The following is an 8,459-nucleotide window of genomic DNA, read 5'->3' on the forward strand; positions in this document are numbered from 1 at the left end:
GATCATTTAATGTGGGGAAGTGCCAGGGGAGAAAAGGCTAGAATATTGGTTAAGCTAGCAGACCGCCCACAGTAGGGATCCAAAGGAGGGAAAATAGGGATCCAAAGGGGGGGCCATCTACAAAAGATCCATGTGCAACAATGGGATAAAAAGACCCTAAGGTTCAGCCCATTAAGACTTCCAAAATGCTAAGGTTCCAAAATTCAAAGGTTGTGTCCAAAGGGTTAAAGCTTAGGGGGAATTGGATGCTTTGTGTGCTCTCCAAAGTCAATGCATATCCCTACATGGGAGGGGGCGATCCCTTCTTCTAGGGGATGAGAGAGAAAGTCACACACACACACACAGGCTCCCTTTACACAAAGGGAATGAGGGACACATGTCAGCTCCCTAGGCCAGATGCCCACAAGGTGTGCCCAGTTTCTATTGGATGACCCTTGAAGTGGACCAATGAGAATTAAGCTAGAGTAAATCTAGTTTAATTAATTTAAAAGCATTTAATAAAAGAAACCAATGAGAATTAAGTCTCCTAGAAGACTATTGGGCAGTCTCCCAAGGGGTCCAATGAGCATTCAGGAGCCCAATGGCTTGCCTGATTCCTATTAGCCAGGAGGCAAAGGGGTCCAATGAGAGTTTAGTTTAATTATTTAATTACCTAAAGCTCTCACAGAAGGGGAAAGGGGGACACATGTCAGAAGGCTATCACTTATGCTGCTTAATAGTCATTGGCTTGACTTGGGGAGAGCCAATGAGGGCTCAGCAAGAGCAAATAGCAAGAGGGCTCGCCCAAGAGAGAGAGGGGGCTGATTTTTGCAAGGCATTATCACACACACACACTCACACAAGCTCATGTGTGAAGAAAGAGAAGACTATCTCTTCCCAAGCTTTAATGGAGAACTCATCACCTACTCCAAGCTTGTGAGATAGAAGCCTACATCAACACTCTCTTGGCATGTGGATGCAAATCCAACCAAGAGCCAAGCTTCAATGCATGCTCATCTCCTCTACCAAGCTAATTACTAAGCTAAGCTATGGTAATATGAGTGATTATGTGAGGAGATGTACATCTTTCTCGTAAGATACTCCTTCTTCCTCTCAATCTACTCTCATACCCTGCTAGCTCTCACCATCTTCGAAGGTGTGTGAGGACTTGGGTCTGAGAACGGGGATAATTCAAGTTGTGTTTTCTAAGTGTTTGCTTAGTGCATGAAGCTTTCATATTCATTGCACTAGCTAGTCTTGAAGGAACACAAAGATATGTATTGTACAATGTCTCTCTTGATTGGAGAAACCATAATACAAAGCCTTTTGGAGGGGGGACCGGCTCCATGCAAATCCGGCCCTCAACTGTTGTCATTAGCTTAATTTATCTCTCTTTTGAAAGTATTGGCGATGCTATCCAACTAGGTGTTATGCCTTTTGTTGCTCTCTCCACCCAAGCACTCTTGTAATTCTCATTAGGAATCTATTCTAATGAAATGTCCACTATGTTCATGCTCATTTCCGCTACACACAAGTTATTAGGCCATTAAATGTTACACAAGGCCATGAGTTCACAAAGCCCATGCTATACCCACACATTACGAATGAATTTTACACGACTGTCAAGCGTGATATTATAAAAAGAGTCCAAGAATGGAAGGAGGCATTTTTGAGGGAAAATATGCACCCGTGCACACACAAACAATACTTCTAATTTATTTGAAGTAGAACCTAATGTCATCCCAATTTTGAGCACTCAATAATGAGTGACAAGAAAAAAGTACAGTTTGCAATAAACAATTAGCTAGTGTCATCTTAATATTGAGCAGTCATCAATGAATGACAAGAAGATTGACAGTAACGATATTGTCCACTAGTCTCGGCATTGTTATGCCCATATATGTAACATCTTTATGAGGCTTCAAAGAAAACATCGCTCTACACCAAATGACAATAGAATATTGCAAGCCCATAATCAAGTGTTTGCATAGACAAAACAAGCTTAATGTAGTCCAAAAGTCTAGGCAATGTTTTGCCCAAATACATATTTCTCAAAGTTTAAAAGTCAATAAAACTAAAAGACAATAGTAGTTGCATGGCTGGAATCAAGTTTTTGCACACCCAAAAAGAAGCTAAGTGATCATGCAAAATAAGATCCACTCTAAAAAAGACTACTCCAAATCTGTGTGGTCATCAATGAAGATACAACTTCACCTTCGCCTCTCGCGCACGAGTGATTGGTCATATGAATAGGTGGTCGCCAGGTGCCTTGCCATTGCCTTTGCATAGCAAGGTAGCTCACTATCAATCACAATGAGATAATAATTTCATAAAAATTAAAAATTAGGTGCTATAAAATAATGAATAAAGCAAACTCACTAGTCTGAAGGCACATCATTAACAACCAAATCATTCCCCACATCATCAATGCTATCATCACTATCTCCAAGCTCGGCAACCTACGGAACACCATAGTGCTCCTGTACAAAAGGATACAAGCATCCCTCACATATCTCTAGATCACTCTCCACGACCAAGCAACCACGAGAAGTGTGCATAGCCACCTTTAATAAAGGCCATGTACCACCACCAAGCTCCAAACATGTAGCTATTTTAGGGCACAAGGCTTCTACAAACAATAGCATATGGGCAACACTCCTCTCTAACATGCCTCTCCACTCATCACTCTTGCCATTACGTGTTGTGCGAGCAGACAATGGCAAGTAGTGACTGATAATCTCCATTGAGAGATCTTGTTGCAAGACTCTCCCCACCTACCATATAAGAAAATGAGGCAACTATGCATGAACATTTAAGAAATTTAGTACAAAAACAATCACATTGAATGATAAACAATGACACACAAAACTTTTGAGCACTCTCATGATCAAATGAAGGATTACTTCCTGCCTTGTGAAATGCCAAAGCATAGAATACATTCATCTATCATAGCCATGGAAACAACACATAAAAAGTCAATTTTGCATGTATCAAATTTCTTTTAAAGAATTGTTCATGTTTTTTGAAGGATGCTTTATTACCTTTTGTGTATGCCCATTCTTTGTTCGTGATGAAAATGGCTCAGAGCTCTCGATGATCCACCTAAAACTCAGCTCTAGGCCTGTGCTTTGATGGTGGAGTAGACACATTCATCTCCTTTTGAAGTTTGTAAAAAAGTACTCCTCTATATCTACTAACAATGTCTTCAAAATATGACTCCAAGTGAACATCTAAAGGCAAACCACCTTGTGAACTCCATATGTGTGTGTATGTGTGTGTGTGTGTGGAATCTACAACCTGTTGTAAAAGCCTTCTTGCATATTCCAAGACTTGATCCATCCATACTTCCTTGGCCAACCAAGGGATATAGAAATGATCGCTCAAAGGCATTCCAAAACTTTGGCGAAAGTTCTCATCTGCTCCCAAAAGCTTTAGCATTTTTATCTTTAGCTCTTGAGAACATGTAGCACAAGATATAGAGTAGAGTTTCTCTATTGTAATCTTGAATTTTTTATCCTCAAAAGGAAGGCTCCATAAAATTAGAAACCATTCTTCTCCATTAGCAGGATTCACCACGGATAGATTCTACAATAACCAAACAAAATAAACAAAAAATTATTTTTATTATACTTTTAATAGAGTGTAGTACTCACCCGAATCATGCGTCTATTGTAAGCTTTAACAACATTCCTCTTTGCTTGAATCTCAGCCTCACACGCTCATCTTGTGACACAGTAAGAGGTATCTTATTTAATGCTACCTGTAAATTAAAATTCCATTTATTGTGCATACACCATTTCAATAAAATGTATCAAGAACCAAAAAGATTATTAGAATCTTACCAATCTTAACAATTCAAGTACATACCCCATAAACCATGGGACCAAGGATATACTGAGTAAGAGGATACCAAACCCTCTTTCCTGATTGTTCTTCTTGAGCCCTTGCTTATTCCATTGACACTCGTTCAGCCTCAGTAAAATTTTCAGTGATTTGAGACCCATCTAAAGAACAAATGGTACTTGTATGATACAAGTAGTCTTTGAGGTTGGTCTTAATGATTGATTCTTCATTCATTCTACATAAACAATAAGCCATAAAAAAATTTACCTCAAGACATATCATTAAAACAAAGACAAAGCAAAATTTAATGTACAAATGAAAATAAGACTTACATGGTCAATCTTTGAAGAGCAGCAATTAATCGCAACTCCTCTTGCTGGGTAGGGACAATAAATTGTGCCAAAACCCTCACATGTTTCTTCTTGTCATTACGTGAAACCTCGCCTATGCTCTGCATCCAAGGGGCCGCTCAATGATTCCCTTCCCAAACAAAGAACATCTTTCCCTTCAACATGGACCATTGATCGTTGTTTTCAAGCTCATCCTCAAACTCTTTGTTAACCATATGCCAATACTTGTCCCAATTTTTTGTAATGTCCTCATTAACTTCTCTAGCTGAAACATCTGGAAGATTTATGGATAAGATGAACATACCTTTCATCTTAAGGTACCCTTCTTCTTCATAAAACCTTCTTAAGTAGAGAAAGGTCCCTTCTAAGCTCCCTTACTCTCTCATTTATCAAACACCTACAAAGAGGAATCATAAGGGGTATACATCCTTTATTCAGGGTTAAACTGTCTATAAACTCGGAGCCTTGAGGCCTAATAATATCTTGTGGGATGACCTCCTCAACCTCTTTGTCATCTGTCACCTTCTCATTATCCTTGATACCCCTATCTACATCCTTATCATTGGTGGCCTCTTTATCTCCTTGATCATCATGAATGTCTTCTACTTGTTGATTAGCCTGAGCATTTTCAGCTTTATCAAATGATTTCATGCTACCCTTGCTGCTAGCAACATATTTCCTCTTCTTGCGTATGACTTTGGGTGAACCTTTTGTCCTCATTCCAAAGCTAGAAGCCTTTCATAAGAACAAATAAACGAATATCAACAAAAATATTAAACTTACATGCATTTCAAAACAAGATTCTTATTAATGGGCCAAATTTAAAATTCAAAACTTAAGAACATGCATTTCAGTCAAAATCCGACATCACATGCATTGTGTGTGTGTGTGTGTGTGTGCACGCGCTCTCTTCCATACATCATTCTAAATTTTCACAAGGGTTTCGCTGGTAAAACTCCCAGCATGGAGCTATGTTGAAACGACCCTTTCTCATCTTATGGCTTGACTGAGATATGATGTCATATGTGGTATACTTCGAAAGCATTTTGGTGGGGTCTCGACGCAGACCTTTGTGTCACGCACTGGGCATCTCATAACACAATTGAAGGTCAAAGGGGTAATAAGTGTGGCATCCGTAGCCCCTTTTGATGGTGTGGAAAGCCAATACACAACATTTTGGGGGCAATACAGCTCTTTGAAATAGACCTTGTGAGCTTGTACAATACGACAGCAACAAAGTACAGGGGTGGAGCCAAGGTGCTGGCAAGCTTTAGCACAGATGGTGTGGGAAGACAACTCTCGGCTTGTCAAAAACTCAAGGCCGCTGATGGATCTTACATATCCTCAATTAACTTCCAATACGAGGAACAAGCGCTAGCTAGTTCCATACATATGATTACAAATCCTTCATGTTGGTCTAGAATCTATGTCCTCACAGGGATTTCGTTGATGAAACCCCTAGAATGGCACACTCCAATCCTGCTCAATCAACATCCCAAGAGCTCACATGCTAGATCTGACATAATCAAAAGAGCTCCCAACCACCTACTCAGCCATTGCCATGGCATCCTCTCAATAGCTCTCAGCCACCTGCTCATTTCAACCTACAAAATTTGGCAGTCGAATCTATGATGTTAGGAGTTTCACCACCAAAACTACCTGGTCACGCGTTTTTATCTGGCCAAAATCAGGGGAAACCGCTACTTGTATTTGCTACTTTGATGCTCGTGCACGCCGTGATGCATAAACCTGTGTACAAGGCAGCTGCTTTGGTGCTCGTGCAGGCCGTGATTCTCTTAATGTGGGTATGGGCCAGATTCAACAGTTTTCTCAGTGGGTGGGGGCCCCATTAGAAGGGCCGTCTGGACTAGGAGCAAGTCGAGCTGCATAGCCTGCTACTGTGTGCGAGGGTCAAGGATAGGGGCTACCCCGAGAGGGGGGAACCCGACTGCCCCAACCCTTGTCCTCTGCATTTTGATGGTTTAGCTGGTGTACCAGTACGTGCTCTCGAAATCTATTTGCTAAGAAACAGAAGAGTTTCGCCGCCGAAACCCCTCTAGGACCTGGTAGCAAAAACAACCTATGCTGATAGGAAGCTGAGAGAGAGGAGTACCTCATCATGTTTCTGCTGGTTGCGTCGTTTAATTGTGTGTTGTAGTGCTGTAGGGATCGCACACAGAGCTATGTTTTCAAGCGGTCCACACAATTGAATACCACAGGTGTAGGATGAATCTATTCTAAATCTATTTTTAATTTATTGAATATATGTAGTGTGGAAACTATAAAAATGATAATACAAGATAAATAATAAAAATGATAATAATTCTTGATTCATATCTAAAGTAAGATACTCCGCATTGAATATTGCCAATCATCACTTTAAAACAGAATATCTTGTGCTTTATTGTTCACTCTCATACCATCATATATACGAGTCCTGTTTTCTGTTTAACACTGTCTTTTGCCACTTTCGCCTTTCGCCTTCTACTTTCTCCAAATATGAATACTACAATTATACAAGATGAGAGCAGCACTAAACAGATAGAGCTTGCAACTTAAAACAGTGTTGTGGAGATCTCACACCATGTGTTAAGTGCACGTTTTAGATTAGTAGAGCATACAATAAGTTTGCAACAAATATTTGGTGAGCAGAATGAAGGTCTTTCTTTTGAGGTGCCAATATTCACAGAGGAGAGAATACTGTGTTTTAGTTGGATATTCAATTTGGAAGGACATTTGTTTTGCATGGCAGACAGCTATCAAGACAAGCTCCTATTATAGAAATTGAGGAAGAGTGCTCAATACAGCAGGTAGTGGAGGAGAAAGGTGATCCAAAAGCAACAAAGAATGCTAGCTTGGAAACTGCCACTGTACATAGCATAGTTGAGATGCTTAGAAATCTACCACAAAAGAACTCTTTAAGAGAAAACTTTGAGCTAGTTCGCGAGATAAGAAAGATTATGAGCTACCACAAAGATATGATGGAAACATCATGTTTGAGCTTCCATATGCAGACCCTACCAACAGGACAATAGGAGCAAATGACAAATTTGATGGACATGTTTGGAAAAATGCAATAACAAGCAATATCGCTGGATTTGATGGGATTGTCAGATTCAAAAAATTTGGTGGACACTTGATGTGCCTAAACAATATTTTTTTAGGAGTGCAAAGATCAAAAGAAATGAATGAAAAGTTTTGGAAAGGGCGTTTGTCAAACGTCTGTCCCTCACGATCCACGACAAGCAACTATGGAAGCCTAAATTGCTTTTATTGTAATCTTCCCCGAACTTGCATCTCTGAATGCCCTTGTAAGCTCATTTTTTGCTTGCCCTCAGAGATCCCTGGTAAGAGAATAACAAGAGGGATTCTTCACATGGGTTATCACTTACACCCAGCGAGGGTGTTGTAAAACAAGCAATGGTGGATGTTAAAGTCAAAGTGAAGGATATGATATCTAAAGATTTTGTGGGTAGGCCAAGGTCTCTCCAACAAAAATTGGCAAAGGAAATAGTACTACAATCAACACTTTTTAAAGACCACTCTCCTAAAGCAATGCTTTCTGACAAGGACTTAGGTGAGGTCCTTGCTAAACTTGCACCTACACTTGACAAAAAAAGATTGTCATGGTGGAGGAAAGAAGCACAAGAGGAGGTCGGCCAACCCACTACTGGCTATGATTCCATTTTTAGTTTGAAGAAGTGCTTGATTTTTGACTTTTTTCAAAGCATGGCCTTTCCTGGTTAGCTAGAGTTCTCTGGCATTTATAGATGTCACACTTTTTAAAATGTCAACCCAAGGATCTGGCAATGGTGTTGATTTGGTTAATAAAATGCGTCCTGGTGGTGAATTGGAAAGTTGTTGGGTTTTCTTTGATTTTGTTAAAAGAATGCAAGAATGGACAACTATGGCATGCCATTATATAACCCTTATGTTCAAGATGTTCAAGAAATGCAAAACATAGCTATTGGAGATTTTAAAGTGGAAGATATTGAAGCTCAAACTCTTTTTTGGCTGCTATTGAATCAAGTGATGTAGAAGGAGGGTTACAGAAAGGCTGAATTTAAAGGATTTATGGCTGATGAGGCTCAGGCAAATTGGCGAGCTGTGAGGACAATTTTTAATGGGGGCCCTAATAATGTTATGGTTGGATAGGAAAGATCCATGCTCATTTCATTGGGAATAGAGTATGCAACAACATGCAAGAAAATGTATCCTTCCCCACAGTCAAGAAGAGTTTAAACAAAGGTGTAGAGCATGGAGGATTGCACCTTCTGAAGAGGCTGT

The 8,459-nt window shown here is 39.9% G+C and overlaps 1 pseudogene; it reads right to left on the reverse strand.

Moving 5' to 3' along the window:
- Nucleotides 1-3,081: 3,081 nt before the first annotated feature.
- Nucleotides 3,082-4,961, reverse strand: LOC147432915 (uncharacterized; annotated as a pseudogene).
- Nucleotides 4,962-8,459: the final 3,498 nt, after the last annotated feature.

Source organism: Adiantum capillus-veneris, chromosome 20 (assembly GCF_014529385.1).
Source record: "Adiantum capillus-veneris isolate H3 chromosome 20, ASM1452938v2, whole genome shotgun sequence".
In the NCBI taxonomy this organism is placed as follows: Eukaryota; Viridiplantae; Streptophyta; class Polypodiopsida; order Polypodiales; family Pteridaceae; genus Adiantum; species Adiantum capillus-veneris.